Source organism: Antechinus flavipes, chromosome 3, assembly GCF_016432865.1.
Source record: "Antechinus flavipes isolate AdamAnt ecotype Samford, QLD, Australia chromosome 3, AdamAnt_v2, whole genome shotgun sequence".
NCBI classification, from domain to species: Eukaryota; Metazoa; Chordata; class Mammalia; order Dasyuromorphia; family Dasyuridae; genus Antechinus; species Antechinus flavipes.
In genome coordinates, this window is record NC_067400.1 from 179298061 (window position 1) to 179316217 (window position 18157).

General features: G+C 33.9%; 1 long non-coding RNA gene across 1 annotated transcript; it reads left to right on the plus strand.

The window, feature by feature from the left end:
• Nucleotides 1-7779: 7779 nt before the first annotated feature.
• Nucleotides 7780-17069, plus strand: LOC127553536 (uncharacterized). Its single transcript, XR_007951767.1, has 2 exons — nucleotides 7780-10262; nucleotides 14832-17069. It is a non-coding gene; the product is annotated as an uncharacterized LOC127553536 (long non-coding RNA).
• The last annotated feature ends 1088 nt before the right edge of the window (nucleotides 17070-18157 follow it).

The following is an 18157-nucleotide window of genomic DNA, read 5'->3' on the forward strand; positions in this document are numbered from 1 at the left end:
TTTCATAGAAGTTTAGCCAGTTTTCTCTAAAACTATGTCATTGTATTCCATTACATTTATATATCATAACTTGTCCAGTGATTCCATAACTGATAGCTATTCCCATAGTTGCCAGTTCTTTTTCATTACAAAAAGAATTGCTATAAGTCTTTTTGTATATGTGGGCTTCTCCTCTTTCTTTTAACTCTTGGGAGCTTGGGGCTAATATTGGTAGATCAAAGTTTAGTTTAGTAATTTTTTGAGCTAAATTTCCAAATTGCTTTTCATACTGGCTGATTCAATCCATAGCTCCACCAATAACTGTTTAATTATTATGTTTTTGTTATGTTATTATGTTTATTTATTAATAATTAATGAGCTCATTAATCTTCATATTAACTGCTCCAGTATTTATCATTATTTTCTTTTTTTGATCAGTTTTGTCAGTTGTATAAGTGTGAGGTAGAATCTCAGAGATGCTTAATTTTTCAGTTCTCTAATAATACATGATATTGGACATTTTTTCATATGACTGTTGAAGCTTAGGTTCTTTCTTTGAAAACTGTGTATTCACATCTTTTGCCATTTATCCATTAAAATGGTTCTAATATTTTTTCATTTGATTTAATCACTTATATATCCTGACCTTTATCAAATAAACTTGTTGCAATTTCTTTCCCAGTTAAAGGTTTCCTTTTCAATTTTAGCTGTATTGATTCTGTTTGTATAAGAATTTAAAAATTTTATGTAATCAAAAATGATGATGTTTTCATCTTCTTGATTTCAGGGATCAAAAGCCTAAGAAGTTGTAATTTAATAGGGACAAACGTGAAGACCTTCATTTAGGTTAAAAAATCGATTTCATATATATACATATATATGATGAAGAGGAAAATGGGACAGATAATAGTTCATAAGAAAAAGCTCTGGGAGTTTAAAGAACTGCCAACTTTATGTGAATCAACAGAACATTGAAAAAATGTATAATATTTGCAAAAAGTGAGGTAAATATTTTGAGGACTCTATTCTGGTTAGACCATTTTTGGAGAAATGCATTAAGTTTTGCATAGTACATTTTATGAAGGACATTGACAACTTGGGTTGTTTCCAGAGAAAATGAACTAAAAAGGATAGTGAAAGTGAGAACTGGAAACTATTTTGAAGGAAGTAGTAATGGTTAGCCTGGAGAAGAGAAGACTTAGGGGGACAGGATAGTAGTTTAAAAGTATTTCAGGGACTGGTCTGGGTAAGTGATATTAGACTCTTTCTGTTGGATTCATAAGGGCAAAATTAGGAGCAGTGAGTTGTGAGTAAAGTATTTTATAAACAAAAAAGGCCTATATAAATGTGTAATGATAATAATATTAATATAATAATAATCATAATTTTATGATGCTATTGTTGTTAAGTGATGAATTTTGACTTAATAGGAGAGAAAACCTTCCCTAAATTAGGGATAATGCAATGTGGAATGGGTTGTCTCAAAAGGTAGCAATCTCCATCATTGGAGTTTTAAAGTTATTTAAATAGATGCTAAATGCCACTGGTTGAGGATTTTGTAATAGGACTTCCTGCTTAAATGGTAATAACAACAATAATAATAGCTCAAATTTATGCAGCACTTACTGTGTGCTAGATGCTATGCTAAGTACTTTACAATTATTATCTCATTAGATTCCCATATCTATAGATGAGTGTTATTATTATCCCCATTTTACAGATGAGGAAATTAAAGCAAACAGAAGATAAGTGACTTGCCCAAAGTCACATAGCTAGTAAGCATTTGAAGTGGAATTTGAGCACAGGATTTCCTGATTCCAAACACAGAGATTTATGCATTATCTCACTTAGTCACCCCAATTATGAACTGGACTGGATAGACTTTGAAATCTTTCCAGTTTTGAGATTTCGTGATTCTGTGCTATATATAATTTGGTCTCTTAATTGCCAAATGTAATCGACTTTTCTGAGTCTTCATCTTTCTTGACCTCTTTGTAGCCTTTGGCACTATTGATCACTTTCTTCTCCTTAAAACTTTTTTATCTCTGGGTTTGGAGCCACCACTTTCTCTTAGTTCTCCTTCCCCCCCCCCCCCCCCCCCCAGAGCTTTATTCAGATCACTTTCAGTAACTGTGGGTATTCCACAAGCCTCTGTCCTGGATCTTTTGCCTTTATACTATTTAATTTAGGTAATCTCAGCAATTGCCAAGGATATAATTTATTTGATAACTTATTAAACTATCCAGTTTTCCTTACCTTTCACAATATCTCTCTTATATGCCTCCTTCTCACCTCTGACATTCTGGGCCAGACCCTCATTAATACATGCTTGACTGTTAATGTGTTGACTGAGGGACCACTACACACTTTTCACACTGGCTAAGATGACAGGAAAAGATAATAATAAATGTTGGAAGGGATGTAGGAAAACTAGGACACTGATACATTGATAGTGGAATTGTGAGCTGATCCAGCTATTCTGGAGAGCAATTTGGAACTATGCCCAAAGGGTAGAAAACTGTGCATACTCTTTGATGCAGCAGTGTTTCTACTGGGTCTGTATCCTAAAGAGATCATAAAAAAGGGAAAAGGACACACATGTGCAAAAATGTTTGTGGCAGCCCTTTCTATAGTGGCAAGGAAATGGAAACTGAGTGGCTGCCCATAAGTTGGGGAATGGTTGAATAAGTTACAGTATATAAATGTTACAGAATATTATTTATCTACAAGATGATCTAGTAGTATGATTTCAGAAAGGCCTGGAGAGACTTACATGAACTGATGCTGTGAAGTGAGTAGAACCAAGAGAATATTGTACACAACAACAAGATTATATGATGATCAACTATGATGGAAGTAGCTCTTTTCAACAATGAGGTGATTCAGGACAGTTCCAATAGGTTTGCATTGGAGAGAGCCATCTGCATTCAGAAAGAGGATGGTGGGGATTGAATGTGGATCACAACATAGTAGTTTCACCTTTTTTCATTGTTGTTTGCTTGCTTTCTTCCCCCTTCATTTTTTTTCCTTTTTGATGTGATTTTTCTTGTGTAGCATGATAAATGTAGAAATTTGTATAGAAGAATTGCACATATTTAGCACATATTGGATTATTTGCTGTCTAGGTGAGAGAGAAGGAGGGAGGAGGGATGGAGAAAACTTTGGAACACATGATTTTGCAAGGGTGAATGTTGAAAACTATTTTTGCATATATTTTGAAAATAAAAAGCTATTATTTAAAATAAAAAAGTAGTCTTCTGGTTTATTTTCCTACCAGAAGTCTCTCCCTACTCCAAGTCATTCTCCACTTAGCAGTCAAAGTGATCTTAAAAAGCAGATCTTAATCATATCACACTTCTGCCCCATAATAAACTCCCAAGGAATCAAACTTCAAAAAATTTAACTGGCTCCCTATAATCTCAAGGATCAAATGTAAACTCCTTTGTTTGATGTTCCAAATCCTTCATACCATAGTTTTTCCCACTTCTCTCACCTTTGTAATGTTCTCACATATTATACTTCCTCCCCTGTGTACTCTTCAGTCCAGAGATAGTTTTTCAAACAAGACACTTTCTTCTGACTCCAGGAATTTTTTTCCCACTGACTTTACTGCATGTATGAAATACTCTTCCTCTGTAGCTTAATCTTTAGGTTTTTCTGGCTTCTTTTAAGTCCCATCTAAAAATACAATTTTGTACAGGAAGCCTTTTCTGATCCTTCCTAATTCTAGAATCTTCCATTTCTTGATTGTCTCTAATTTATTTTGTATAGTTTCATTTTCATTATTGTTTTCATATTGTTTCTCCCATTAGATATGGGTATTCTTTGAGAGTAGCAATTGGGTTTTTGTCTCTTTTTATCGTTTAGCTTAGCCTAGTGCTTGGTACACACTGACTAGTCCTTCAATATCAGAAAACCTAATTTTACTTCAATTTTCTGGATTTTTCAGGTGAAAAAAATTGAGGAGGGGAGAAGGTATGTTGAATAATTGCACATTTACTTCAATTTAAATTTTCTTTCATTAACAACTTGGCCATGGTAGTGAGATTATAAAATGTGACGATTTGAAATCTACCTAGAATTGTTCAAAAAGCAAAGAAAATGTGAACAAGAATAGCAACATGTTTATATAAGGCTTTAAATAATCATAGAACTTCAATATTATAAGAATCAGAACAGAAAAAGCTTTTCATATTAACATACTGTAATCTTTAAATGAGGGATACATTTCAAATTGTAGTTACTATCACATGATCTCAATCTCATTTTTTCAATCAGTTAACACATTAATTAAACTTCTACTCTAACAACAATAATAAATTACTTTTCCCTTTTGTTTCCTTCTACTTCCTTTCCTGTAGAGTTATTGGACCTCTACAGTTTCAGGGTAAGAATTAAAATTCTTGGATAGACTCTCTCTATTCTCATAATTTTCAATTTTGATGCTACAGTTAAAATTCCATTAGAATGTGGAATTCTATAACCCAGCTTGGCCATGTTGGTGCTTTGGTCCCTTGCCACCTCTCTTCCCTTCTCTTGATAATCATAATATCATGCCCCCTTCTTTCACTTGAGATTTATTCTAGGTTGTAGTTCATAAATATGTCACAAAGATATCATTCATTCAGTCACTCAGTAGACGTTTATTAAGCCTCAAATATGTGCCAAGCATTGTACTAAGCATTGGAGATACAGAGAAAGGTAAAAGTAAATAAACTGCTTTCAAAGAATCCACACTCTAATAAGGAAGACATCACTCAAATAATTATATTCCAACAGGCCAAAAACTGGAAATGGTAAGACAGGGAAGGCACAGAATCAAGAGGGATTAGGGAAGACTTAATGGGAATTTAGCTAGGACTCAAAGGAAGCCAGGAAATGGAGCTAAGGAGGAAAAACATTGAAAAATGTCTGAAGTCGGAGTTGGAGTGTCTTGTCTGAGAAACAGGAAGAAGGCTAGTATTGCTTGCTTAAAGAGTAAGGGGTGTAAAAAGATTGTAAAGATAGTGAGAAAGCAGGTTATGGAAGGTAATGAGAGCCAAACAGATTTTCTTTTATCAAGTTTAGCACATGTTTAGCACATATTGGATTATTTGCTGTCTAGGGGAGAGAGAAGGAGGAAGGAGGGGTGGAGAAAATTTTGGAACACACAATTTTGGCCCGTAGAATAGTGCAATATAAATTTGCAAACACTATGAATTTTGAATTCTAATAATCTTTTTTTTGCTGAAGGGTCTTCTAGATCAGCTTGTTATCCCTCATAATGTCAACAGAATCAATACTTCAAAGCACTATAATTTCATTGGTGATGTGGATATCCCCTTTCTGTTCATTGACTGTGGCCTCTTTCTAATTTAATAGATAATTTTTTAAAATAGATAATCTTCAAGAGTTGATATGACCAGACAATTCATCCTTAAAACCAATTTGGTGATTTCTCTGAGCTTAGTTGGTTGACAGATACCTAATTGGGTCATGCTCAATAATTAAGGATATATTAAGCTTTTACTATGTGCCAGGTACTCTACTAAGTCTTGGAGATGCAAAGTCACAAATGTGAAAATTCTTGCCCTCAGAAAGTTTATATTTTATTGACTATTGAGTATACAATGTATAAAAATGTAAGTATTAAATATATTACAAGACAATTTTGTTGAGAAATCTGGGGGTAGATCAGGAAACAGTTTATTTTCCTCCAATTACTTGTGTTCTGTTAGCATAATCTCTGAGAATCCATCACAATGAGACATTAAAGGAAGATATTAGTGGAGGAAAGATTTAATATAGTACAACTGATTAATTGGTGGCTTGAACAAGAATGATACAGTGGGAAGAATAAGTTATGGAGTCAAGAGCACCTAGGTTCAAATATCTCTTCTGACTTTTCTATCTGTGTTATTGAATAAGCATTTATTAAACACTTACTACATGACAAGCTTTGTGCTAAGGCCTGAGGATGGAAAGAAGAGTTAAAACATAGTCCCCTGTCCTTAAGGAGAGTACTACATTCTTATAGGTGAGACAACATGCAAATAGTCAAGTATAAACAAGATACATACACACATAAATGGGAGGTAATTTTAGAGAGGATGCACTTATAATGGTGAGGCAGGAGGGAAGGAGGAAATGGAAACATCTCTTGAAGAAAGTACGAGTTAAACTTAGTCATGAAGAAAGATAAGAGAGAAAAGTGAAGACAGAGGGAATACCATTGAAAAGCAAAAGTTTGGAGGTGGTGTGTCATGTTTTAAGAATTGCATGGAGTCTAGGTTGTAGAGTATGTAGAGGAAAATAAAGTATAAGAAGATTGGAAAGGTAGGATGTTGTGATCTTGAGAAAATCTTTTCATCTCCCTGTTGGACAAGATGACCTCTGTGGTCCCTTCCAACTCTAGATCCAGGTCCAATTCAAGAACAGTTATTGGTCTTTGGGATAAGAAGAATTCTTTAACAAGACTAAATTTCTAAAAAAATATGGAAGTCCTTCATCTGGTTTTCCTCCTTAAAACTGGTGTGTGTGTGTGTGTGTGTGTGTGTGTGTGTGTGTGTGTGTATGAGTAGATTCTCAAAATTCTCTAGAGCCTCTGATAGTATTGTTTGTAAGAGCCTATACTTGGCACTATTACTGTAGAATATTCTTATTAACATGCTTTTCATAAGCAAAGCACTACTCATCAAATATTTATAAGCTAGAGATAGTGAAACTGATGTTTTGCTTGGCATCTGTGAGGACATTTCCCACATGCAGTTGGGTGGAGTGTGGGCAGGTGAGAGACCCTTCAACTTGATGTCATGGTCTAGGTGCTCCCGGGTGAGCTGTTCTTGGCATGGTTTCTTCATGGCTGTGGGCCTGATTTTCCAGTCTCAGAACTCCCACTTAGCCCCTCCTTGCTTGGAGCTCCCTTTGAAGTCCACAGGAGTTCTTTGAATGAAAAACATACACAATGGGGTGTTGATGCAAATAAGAATCTGGCCTTATATGCACAGTGAATAAAGGTGATTCTCATCCCAAATATTAGCTCTCTAGACCAGAAAGTATAGTTTGATCATTAAATAAAAGAACAAAAAAAAAATCCTCCAAGGAGATGATAACCAGCTGATTATTGGAGAGTTTTAATTAAAGCAACAGATAAAATAAGCCGAATGCTTTGTTTTTATTCTTATATCAATAGGATAAGCATTCGGTTTTTCTGGGGCAGCTTGCTAAATGAAAAAGTAAACATTAGAAGCTTCTGAAACCTTCCTGATATAGCATGATGATTTAGAAAAATATCTCTATTAGGAATAGTTATATATGTTTTTGGTTGGAAATGCAATTCCCAAATGAATATGTAGCTGCAATCTATAGACAGGATAAGTAAATTAAATCACTCACCATCTTTTTTTTTTTTCAATAGCTCTAAAGTTAAAAGTAATTTGCAGAGAAAATACTCAGTTTGAATTGGTTTGTAATATTTGTTAATGATCTTAAAAAAGAAATCCACTTATTCACAATCCTGTCCCTGAGGGAGTTCCAATGTGCCATCAGAAAAATTTCCCAAGCTAAATGTCATTAGCTAGTGATTTCTTTGAAGTAAAAAATCTGTGAAAGGATAAATTGCATCAGGTATACAAATGTATGGGACAATCATTTTGATGAACAATATGCTTTTTCCATCTCCTGATGTTTTCTGTTCGCAAAAGCAACAATTTAAAATCCAAGCTATTAAATGATGGAGATGTCTTAGGATTATATCAGTGTATATGTATCTTCTCACTCATAGCGAATCTTTATATATATATATATTTGGAGATTGTTGATATAAAAATACTAGAGTTGGAAACTGTTTTGATTGCGTTCATTGTACTTACCTTTTGGAAACATAGCTAAGTAAAAGTGTTGCCATTCTGGAATTAGACAATAGATCATTTAATACTGAATCTTGGATCTGAGATTGGCCCTGGTCAGTTGCTTTTAATGAAGGTGTAAATACTACATAACAGTATGAATTGTTCAGTACTGGATAACAAACCTGGGAAACACTACACCAAAGGGAAATTTTTCTTCCTGACCCCAGCTGGTGATCAGTTTGTGCCTGGAAGTTGGACAGCCTTTGTAATCTAATCCTAGTTGGCATAACTGCAGATGCTAATTTTAGGTCTATAAATAGCAAATCTTTTTTTAAATGTTGTTTTTGGAGAAAGGAGTTTGAATTTTTTTTTCCAAAAAGCCATTTACTGTATGATTTCTACAGGTTAATTATATATTGCATGAAAAAGCATCTCCTTGGAGCCTTCCTAAATTTGTTACCTTTTAATTTCATTTCATATGACAAAAAAGGGGAAATGAGAGCACCTAGCTGACCATCCAAGTTATCATTTATTATTTTGAATATTGCCACCTTTAGTTTTTTTCACCCTCATTCATTTACTCATTTCCTAGAGAAGCAAAACAGCCTTAGTTTTTATTCATTTCTCATCTTGGAGAAGGGTTTCTTTGCTTCTTATTTCATTTCTTCTTTAGAATATCTTTCCAGTCATTTCATATTACTTCTCTTTCCTCATTCACTCTTTATTCTTCTAGATCTTCCTAGTGTATGTTATTCTATCACCTACCTCCATGCTTCTGTACTTGTAGATCCTCATGCTTATAAGCACTCGTTACTCACTTCCACCTTGTGGAATTTTGTTTTCTTTATTTATATCATGTCTCAGTGTCACTTCTTTCATTACATGAGATCTTTTCTGATCTTAATCTCTACATATTGAAATTACTTTATATAAACTTAATTGTCACTTATTTGTATTCAAGCTTTCTTCCAATAACACATAGGCTGCTTGAGTGTAGAGACTATTTAATTTATGTCTTTGAATCTCCAGCACCCAACATAGCACTTTGCACACAGTAATTATGTAATAAATGTTTTTTGAAATGACTTGAATAACCACTATTTGTTTGCATCCCAATTTATTGCCTGGATATAGACCTTTACTAATTATGACATTTCTTTCCTCAGATAAAATGACCTAATTGGGCTCTCTGTTTTATGGACAGAACAAACCATAATTTCTGTATCCTTTCTTAATTCTCTCTAATTTTTTTATTACAAGTACCAAAGCTTGTTCTAAATTTGAAATTGTTTAAACAGTCATATCTTCCTCTCACCCAAGGGTGACAAAAAAGGAACTCTTTACTCTGAAAGATCCAGTATATTAACTGAATTCTGGGGAAGAAGTAAGTGAAATGTGTATTTGTCAAAGATTAGGACACAGAAATTAAGGCAAAGTGGCTGGTTCATATAGTCCTTGTTCAGCCTAGATGCTTTTTGTTTGACTCTTCATGACTCCATTTGATTTATTTGCTTTTTGTAAAGATTTTGAGGTCTTTGCCATTTCCTTTTCCAGGTTACTTTACAGATAAGGAAACTGAGGCAAATAGGATTAAATGACTTGCTCAGGGTCACACAACCAACAAGTGTCTGAGACTGGATTTGAACTCAGGAAAATGAATCTTCCTGATTGCAAGCACTTGTTATCCACTGTTTCACCTAGCTGTCTAGTGTGGTCCTTAGACATTCATTAAAGAGCATCTGGCAAGAAAGAAGGTTGCTAAGGCAGACTGTTTTAAAGTAGTGGGTTAACAGGCAGGAGATCTGAATTCCAGTCTTCTCTCTATCTGTCTTCTATCTATCTGACTGAGCAAGTCACTTTATCTCTCTAATACTTAGTTTCCTCACAGAGGTAATGTAAATTTATTTCATGGGATTGGAATCAGGAAGATCTGGGTTTGCATCTCACCTACCACTTACAAGCACTGTGACTCTGAACTAGTTACTTAACCTCTCTGAGGTTATATAAATGAATTTAGGTTATATAAGTGAATTTAAGTTATAGAAGTGGAAATACCACTTATAATATATAATAGCATTGCTGTAGGCTTAAATGAGATTAAAAGGTATCTTAAATACTTTTTAAAGGTAAAGTCATGAAGAAATGCCAACTTATTTATTGTCATTATTATTATTTATCTTAATTCCAAATTAAAAATTTTTTTTTGGTTACATTTTAAGTTTTTCTCTCCTTTCCTACTCCATACTATAGAATGCCACCATTTTGACACAAACTTATAAATATATGTAAAACTACAGTATATATACTTTAAAAAATTGCTGTTGAATTTGTTGAGTCATCACTATTAAGAATCATTTTTGCCTTCCTAATTCAACTTGCAACTATATCTTGTCCCATCACCGAAGAGGAGAAGAATAGAGAAGGGGAAGAAATAAAAGTCTAACATCTATGCAGGTAATGACATAAGTTGTTATGCATCTTTTTACATTCTCCTATTTATCAGTTCTTTCTCTGGAGGTGGCTAGCGTGTTTCTTCATAGTTCCTTTGTTGTTGACTTGAGTATTTATAATACTCAGAATAACTTGGTCATTCACAGTTGTTCTTTAAACTGTATTGCTGTTACCAAATATAATGTTCTCTTGATTCTGCTCATTTGATGTAAGTCTTTACATGTTTTAGAAAATCAACCTGCTCATCATTTCTTATCACATAAATTCTTTTTTTTCCTCCCAAATATTAAGAGCATCATATATTTGGAGTTGGAAGAAACTTTTGTTTTTCATAAATAGCAAATTTGACCTATCTCAGTTTCATATTGTCTCTCACTTTTTGGTGGTGATGTAAGCAAATAATGAAGCAGACAAAAAGTAGTGAGTAGGGAAGCAAGAACTCTGGATGACTGAGAATTGAGAATATGCTGATTAAAAACTTCACACAGTAAAAATCAAATTGTTTTGGAATGAGTTGATAACAATACAGAAATTAAATAGACAATTTACCCAATAAATCTAAATGAAAGATTATTTTATTTTGAAGAGAAAGCAGGCCACTGTGTTTCCTTTTTCCTCTTATTAATAAATTAGGATGCACAAAAACTCAATAGGAAATTGCCCGGGACACAAAAGAATCATTCCAATCTGCTTTCCTACTCAGTCATTTCCATTTTGTAGAACCAGCATTTCTGTTGAACTGTATTACAGAAAAATGGGCCTTGCTATATTTTTATGTGTCAATGGGTTCTGGCTGTACAGTGGAGCCATTCATTTTGTGTGGCCCATTTATTGCAAGGGCTTTCTAAATTTGGCCTTAATTATTTTTCCCTTTGCAAAAATATTTCACGGAATCTTTTTGAGCCCTGCCTGCTTCCTCCTTGCCCCTTAAAACAGAAGCCAGGAGTGTTATTTTTGTTCTCTTCTAATTAAAATAATTGCTTGGTTCTTTTTAACTGGATTCTTGCAAGTCATTAGTTTAATACATGGATGGATGCCAGGGGGTGTTTGAAAAACAAAATGAAAAGTAATCATGTAGTGTCACAGGAAAAAGATTCCATGGTGCTGGGGTACACTAATTCCTTTCAACCAACATTTCCTTAGGGCTCTTTAGTAAACCAGGAGCCCATATTCTGTGAGGGGATTGGTATGGGTGGTCATAGAAAAAGATTATCCCATTTTAATGGATTGAGATGTTCTGCTAACTCAGTGTTATTGAGATGGTAAAGAAAGGACTAGGATATACCAGCTTTTGACTTGAATAATCTTTGTTGCACTCCTTTTTATAGAAACTATGATAAGGAAGCAAATAAAACTGATTTTCCATTCAACTTGGATGTTGTATGGTCAAGCAGCCAGAAGGCAGAAGGAGAGGGGAAGAAAAGCATGGGGTCTATTTTATTTAAATAATTCAATTAGCAATTATTTATTCAGTGCCTACTTTGGGTCAGGTTACACTTTTACAATTAATCGATAAGTGTTTACTAATCACCTGTATGCCATGTGCTGGTGATACAAATATAGACAAAAAGAAACAGATGATTGAGAGCTCATTATATGCAAACACTACCAGATTCTTTGGAATTGTAATACTGCTACAAAACAATTTATTTAGTTATGACAACATTGTAAAGACAAGCAACATTGAAAGTCTTAAGAACTGGTCAATATAATGACTAACTGTAATTTCAGAGGATTAGCGATGAAGCTTGTCACTAGCCAACTCTTGACAGAGAAGTTATGTACTGAGAACATGGATTGAGACAAAAATTTTTTGGATGTGGATGATATGGGAATTTATTTTCTTGACTATGCATATTTTTTATAAAAAATTATTTTTCCAATGAAGGAAGAAAAAATTGATTTTTGACAATTTAAAAATATTAAATTTTAAAGTGATAACATGATGCAATAGTTTACTTTTCTTGCAATAACTCTTATGAGATAATTATGAGGTAAATGAGGTATATGAGGTAAACTCTTATGAGTTTAATAATGACTAGATGGGTCCACATAGGGAAAGATGATATTGTTTTCTCTGAAACTTTCTCTTAACTTTGTCTTCTATAATACTTTGGGTTCCAGGAAGATTCACTAACATGTAAAATTCATAGGTTATCATTTGGATACAGGAAAAAAGAAACCATGATAATGTATATTTACCTTGGCATGCTTTTCATATTACTATTTAATTTTATTGATGAGGGCTCTTTACTAAATTCCTATTCTGATACTTCATCATGGCAGGAAGGTGATTAAGGGGACTAATTCTACCAGAGATAAGGTATGATAGTTCCTTTAAAACTCAAAGGGCCTTAGTGAAGCAATGGGCTTAGTAATAGATTGTTTATCTGTTATGTGAGGGCTAGCCTACCTGGAAAAAATTTGTCATCAGTTTAGCTGCTGAAAGATGAAATTTTTTTGTCAACAGAAATTGTTTACTACTCATACTTACTATATACTTACATACTACTCATAGAAATTGTTTAGTAAGACCTGAAGGACTTACATGAGAAGACCTACATTAAGGAAAAAAATGAGTTAAGGGAATATAAAGGTATATTGAGCAGAAAGTTCAGTGACTTGTCAAAGATCAAACAGATTATAAATATTGAGATATATTTTCAACCCAATCTATAACTGCACTCTACCATGATCTTAAAATGATATTTTCAATCCAATTCAAGAATTTTTTGAGCATCTTTTTAATGCTCAAAATGGAATTTCTAGACTTGTTTTTGTCATTACTTTGGATCTTGATCTTGGGGCAAGACACTTAATCCTTCTGGACTTTAGTATCCTTGATTGGACTAGAATGTTTGACTATGGTAAGGATATCTATAGTTGATGGCTTATTTGAAGGCCTAATTATATAGCCACTTTGTTATATAGCACTTTGTGCCACTGTTCAGCTTTGTTGTTCAATCATTTCAGTCCGTGGCAGTGGTTTGCCATGTTCTTTTCAAGTTCATTTTATAGTTGTAGAAACTGAGGCAAACAGGGTTAAATCACTTGCCTGTAGTCACAAAGCTATTAGAATTTGAGGCCACAGATGAACTCAGGTCTTCCTGACTCTTGGCTCCATGCTTTATTCACTTCCCTTCTATCTTCCATTTGTGCTACTGTTCAGCTCACTATGTAATTAAAATACATTTGTAAAAAGAGATAAAGATTTAGACAGTCGTGGTATAAATGAGTTTAGACTCAGGAAGCCTTGGATTCAAATTCTGCCTGTGACATGTATGACATGTGAGATTTTGGGCAAATCCCTATGTCTCAGTACTCCAGACAATTCTCTAATTCTTTAGATCACAGGTGAGATATTGATTGTATCAGTGCAGAGAGTGCCTCTATTATGATGTCCATTCACCAATTGAAACTATAATTTTCAATCACTGCCCCAAAAAGTATAGGTATATGAATGTCATAACACATAAATCATTGATTTTAGTTTGAGGCTACTGTGATGTATTTGAAAATTCTGGGAATGTAAAATAATAAGTGTGGCAAAACACTGTAGGGATTTCTTTATATGAGTATACATATATATTTATTCAATTAACTTAACAATAGTTAGACTGAATATGAATTTTTGCTAGTAATTTAAAAATATATATTATCACTATACTTAAACTAGATTTATGGAATAATTTAACCTGTTATTTTTGAAAGGATGATTTGCAATGTTTGTAGCAGCCTTTTTTGTAGTGGCAAGAAACTGGAAACTGAGTGGATGCCCATCACGTGGAGAATGGTTGAATAAGTTTATGGTATATGAATGCTATGGAATATTATTGTTCTATAAGAAATGATAAGCAGGATGATTTCAGAAAGGCCTGGAAAGGCTTACATGAACTGATGTTAAGTGAAATGAGCAGGACAGGACTGTATTGTATACAGTAACAGCAATGTTATATAATGATCAATTCTGATGGACGTGGCTCTCTTCAATAATGAGATGATTCAGACCAATTTCAAAGGTCTTATGATCAAAAGAGTCATCTACATCCAGAGAGAGTTCTGTGGGAACTGAGTGTTATTCACAACATAGCATTCTAATTCTTTTTGTTGTTGTTTGCTTGCATTTTATTTTCTTCATCTTATTTTTGATTTGATTTTTCATGTACAGTGACATAATTGTATAAATATGTATGCATATATTGTATTTAATAGATACTTCTACCATGTTTAACATATATTGGGATACTTGCCATCTGGGTAGGGGAGTGGGAGAAAGGGGGGAAAACTGGAATACAAGGTTTTTGCAAGGGCTAATGTTGCAGAATTATCTATGCATATGTTTTGAAAAATAAAAAGTTAAAAAAAAAAGAAAAAAAGAAAGTATGATTTGCATGGTTTCTCTACTTCCTTTAAACTATTTGTATTAACCTAACCACTAACAGTATTCAAGATATTCTTGAATATTCTTATTCACATCATTATCACTTGATCATACCCTACTTAAAGACTTTCTATTATTATTTGCTCTATATTAAATGTAATTTTTACCATATACTTATTTCCTCCATGCAGGTTTATCCTTGAATGTGGAAGGAGAAAGATTCTTTGCAACTTTGAACCAAGATGGTACCCAATCTATCACCCTTAGCAATTGGACTTATCATATGGAAGACCAGCTTACACATCTCCCATTTTGTTATTGTTTACCACACCGGTCCCAAAAGTTAGACCAGCAGAATGATCTCTAGATGTGAGGAGAAGGCCCTTCTCTCAACACCCTGTCCTACCTGACTGTATTAGAGCCACTGCTGGAACATGGAGACTCTCTTATCTTCACCTGCAGCTCCCACCTAGTCATCCATGTTATCTTCTGATGTTCCTGAAAACTTTGCTGCTTTAAGAAATGTAATTTGGTTCACTGAATGAAAAACATAATCATAGCAAGACTTAACACTTTAGATAGATAGCACTTTTCTTTTATGAGGAATTTAAAAACATTACCTAATTAGTTTAACTTTCCTTTAAAGGGGTCAATTTTTGATTGCAATTTGCCACAAAGTATGCTGGGTGTTCCTTCTTTGAACACATTATTCCTTTAGCAGGTGTTCAATTGAAAAACCATTGCTATATTTGCTAAAGGTTTTTTTCTTTCTTTTTTAATGGAGAAAACATATCTTCCCAATATACGCTGTCAAATCCCATTGTGTTGCTTTGTTCTTCATTGCCATTGTATATACTTCCAAGTAGAATCAGGAAAGAGATATTCCACTTAGTTCCCTAATACCTTGGAAGTAAATCAGGCCACTCTGGAAACTGCTTTCATTCTCTTGGGACATTAGGCTGTTATGAGGAAGCATTTGTTTGTTTCATAACATCCTAATGACTGAAGATTTTTAGTTAGATTTCAAAGATACAAAATTAATGATGTGTAAGTTATTCTATTTTGGGAACAAATATATTCAGCATTTGGTGAGGTAGAATCATTGGTAATACTATAGAAAACTAAGCACACACCATAAATTTAAGAAATAAATGCTTTCTTGAGAATCAGGAAATTTAGGTTATAATCTTGACTTATATGACTTATATGACCTTGGACGTCCTTTTTCACCTTCATTTTCTTCATTTGTAAAATAAATAAATTGTTCATTAGACAGGTTGCACATGAATTTTATGTAACTCATGTAGGAATGCTTTCAAGTAGGTTTTACATGGGGGCATAATCTTCTTTTTCTTTCTAAATTATGCCCCATTGAAGAAGTATTGTTAAATAATGGGAACCACTGACTTTGAAGTGAGGGTACCTGAATTTGAGTTGTGGTTCTCAAAATCTTATCAGTTATATGACTATAGTTAAATTACTGGTATAAGGTCTCAGCTTTCCCATACGTAAAATGGGAATAATAAATGCTTTGCAAATTTGAAGTTCTATTATCAATAAGTAATGTACCATGTGAATGCAAGTCCTCAGGTTTTAGCCATTTCTGGAAGTCTGATCAAGGTGAATATCATTTCAAATGAATAGAGCTACTCTAGCACTCATTCTAGCATTCTCAGGGAGTGCCATGCTATACCTGATGCATCACTCTCTCTAACAATGGCTTTTAGAAGAATTTCATTGAATGCCTCTCAGGTTGAGTGATTCTGTCCTGTCCAAGACTTAAGTGGAGATTCCATTCCGGAGGGTATAAGAGAGGCTTTTATACTTCTGAAACTTGATAGAATATTTTTTGAACCTCATATTGATGGAAGGAGAAGAACTGGTAAATTGTTTTGGCTTTAAAATGGTTATAATTAAATCCAGTCATTCACATTTTTCAAATGCATTAAATTTATGAGGAAACAAAGCAGAAGTCCTCTTCTATTAAGCCTCTAACTTCCCTCACCTTGGCTAAAGATCTCTCACCATAAAGAGAAAAACCAAATGTATTTCTCCCTCTGGGGAGTATGTCTCTTCAGCACAGCTCTGGATTCTAGAGAAAATAATTAGATTGCTAGTCACAGACTTAACAATTCACTTCAGGCAATAGGACGCAGTGAACAACAAACACCACCTCTTTGGTGTTAAATTAGATGGTGGTTATAATTGAAATCCCTACCTTTTGATTAGAATTTCATTGGTTTGAAGTTTTATCTCTTCCCTTTATTTGATTTCTTGTGAAATCATTTTAATTATGAAATCAACAAACATTGACATTTTATATGTATAGAATAAAAAGGATTATATGTGAAACTGTACATTTCTATTAGTTTAAAAAGCATGTATTAAATTTAATAAAGAATAAACAAAAATGCCCTGCTTGTCTGTGACCTCTTCTGAACTTTCTTATTTTATTTTTGCATCACTATCACTTGCACCCTTCTCTCCCCGCCAAAAAAAACTTCTCTTGTAAAGAATAGAGTTGAACAAAAATCAATCTATTAGATATGTCTGAAGATATATGTCTTATTCTTGTAGTTTTTTGTCAAGAGGTGATGAACATACTCCATTATCAGTCATTTGGAGTCATAATTGGTCACAGCATTGATCAGAGTCCTGACAACTCTCTTTAATAATAACCACTAGAATTATATAGCTCTTTGAGATTTGCAAAACACTTTATTGATAACATTTTACTGATTTAACTGATAACATTTATTGTTATCTCGCAACAACCCTAAGCAGTAGGGTGCCATTATTATCTCCATTTTGCAGATGAAGAATCTAAGGCAGTTGAAGCAGGTCGAGATTAAATGACTTGCACAGGATCATACAATTAGTAGGTGTTTGAGGCAGGATTTAAACTCAGGTCTTTTTAATTCCACCAGGGATGTGATACAGGACTCTATCTTTTGTACCACCCAGCTGCTTTTATTTTCATAATGAAAGATTTCAGTTACCTGTGTATATTTTCTTACTATCTCTCTTTTTCTTCAGAATTTTTTGGTTTCTGAAAATAAAGCCTTAGAGAAAAGGAATGTTTTAACTAAGTGAGAGTAGAGAGAAAGAGGAGAGAGCAAAAGAGAGATAGACATGGAGAAAGACAGAGACAGTAAGTGACAGAATGGGAGAAAGAGAAAGACTAAGACAAAGTGAGAGCAATAGAAAGGAAAGAGATAGAGAAAAAGAAAAAAGATGGGGAAAAAAGAGAGAGAGACAGAGAGAGACAGAGAGAGAGAGGGAGAGACAGAGGCAGAGAGATAAAGACAGAGACAGACACAGAAACAGAGAGAGACAGATGGAGAGACAGAGAGAGACAGAGAGACAGAGACACATAGAGAGACAGAGACAGAGAGAGACACATAGAGACAGAGAGAAACAGAGACAGACACAGAGACATAGAGACAGAGACATAGAGAGAGTGAGAGAGAGAGAAGATACACACACACACACAGAGAGAGAGAGAGAGAGAGAAAGA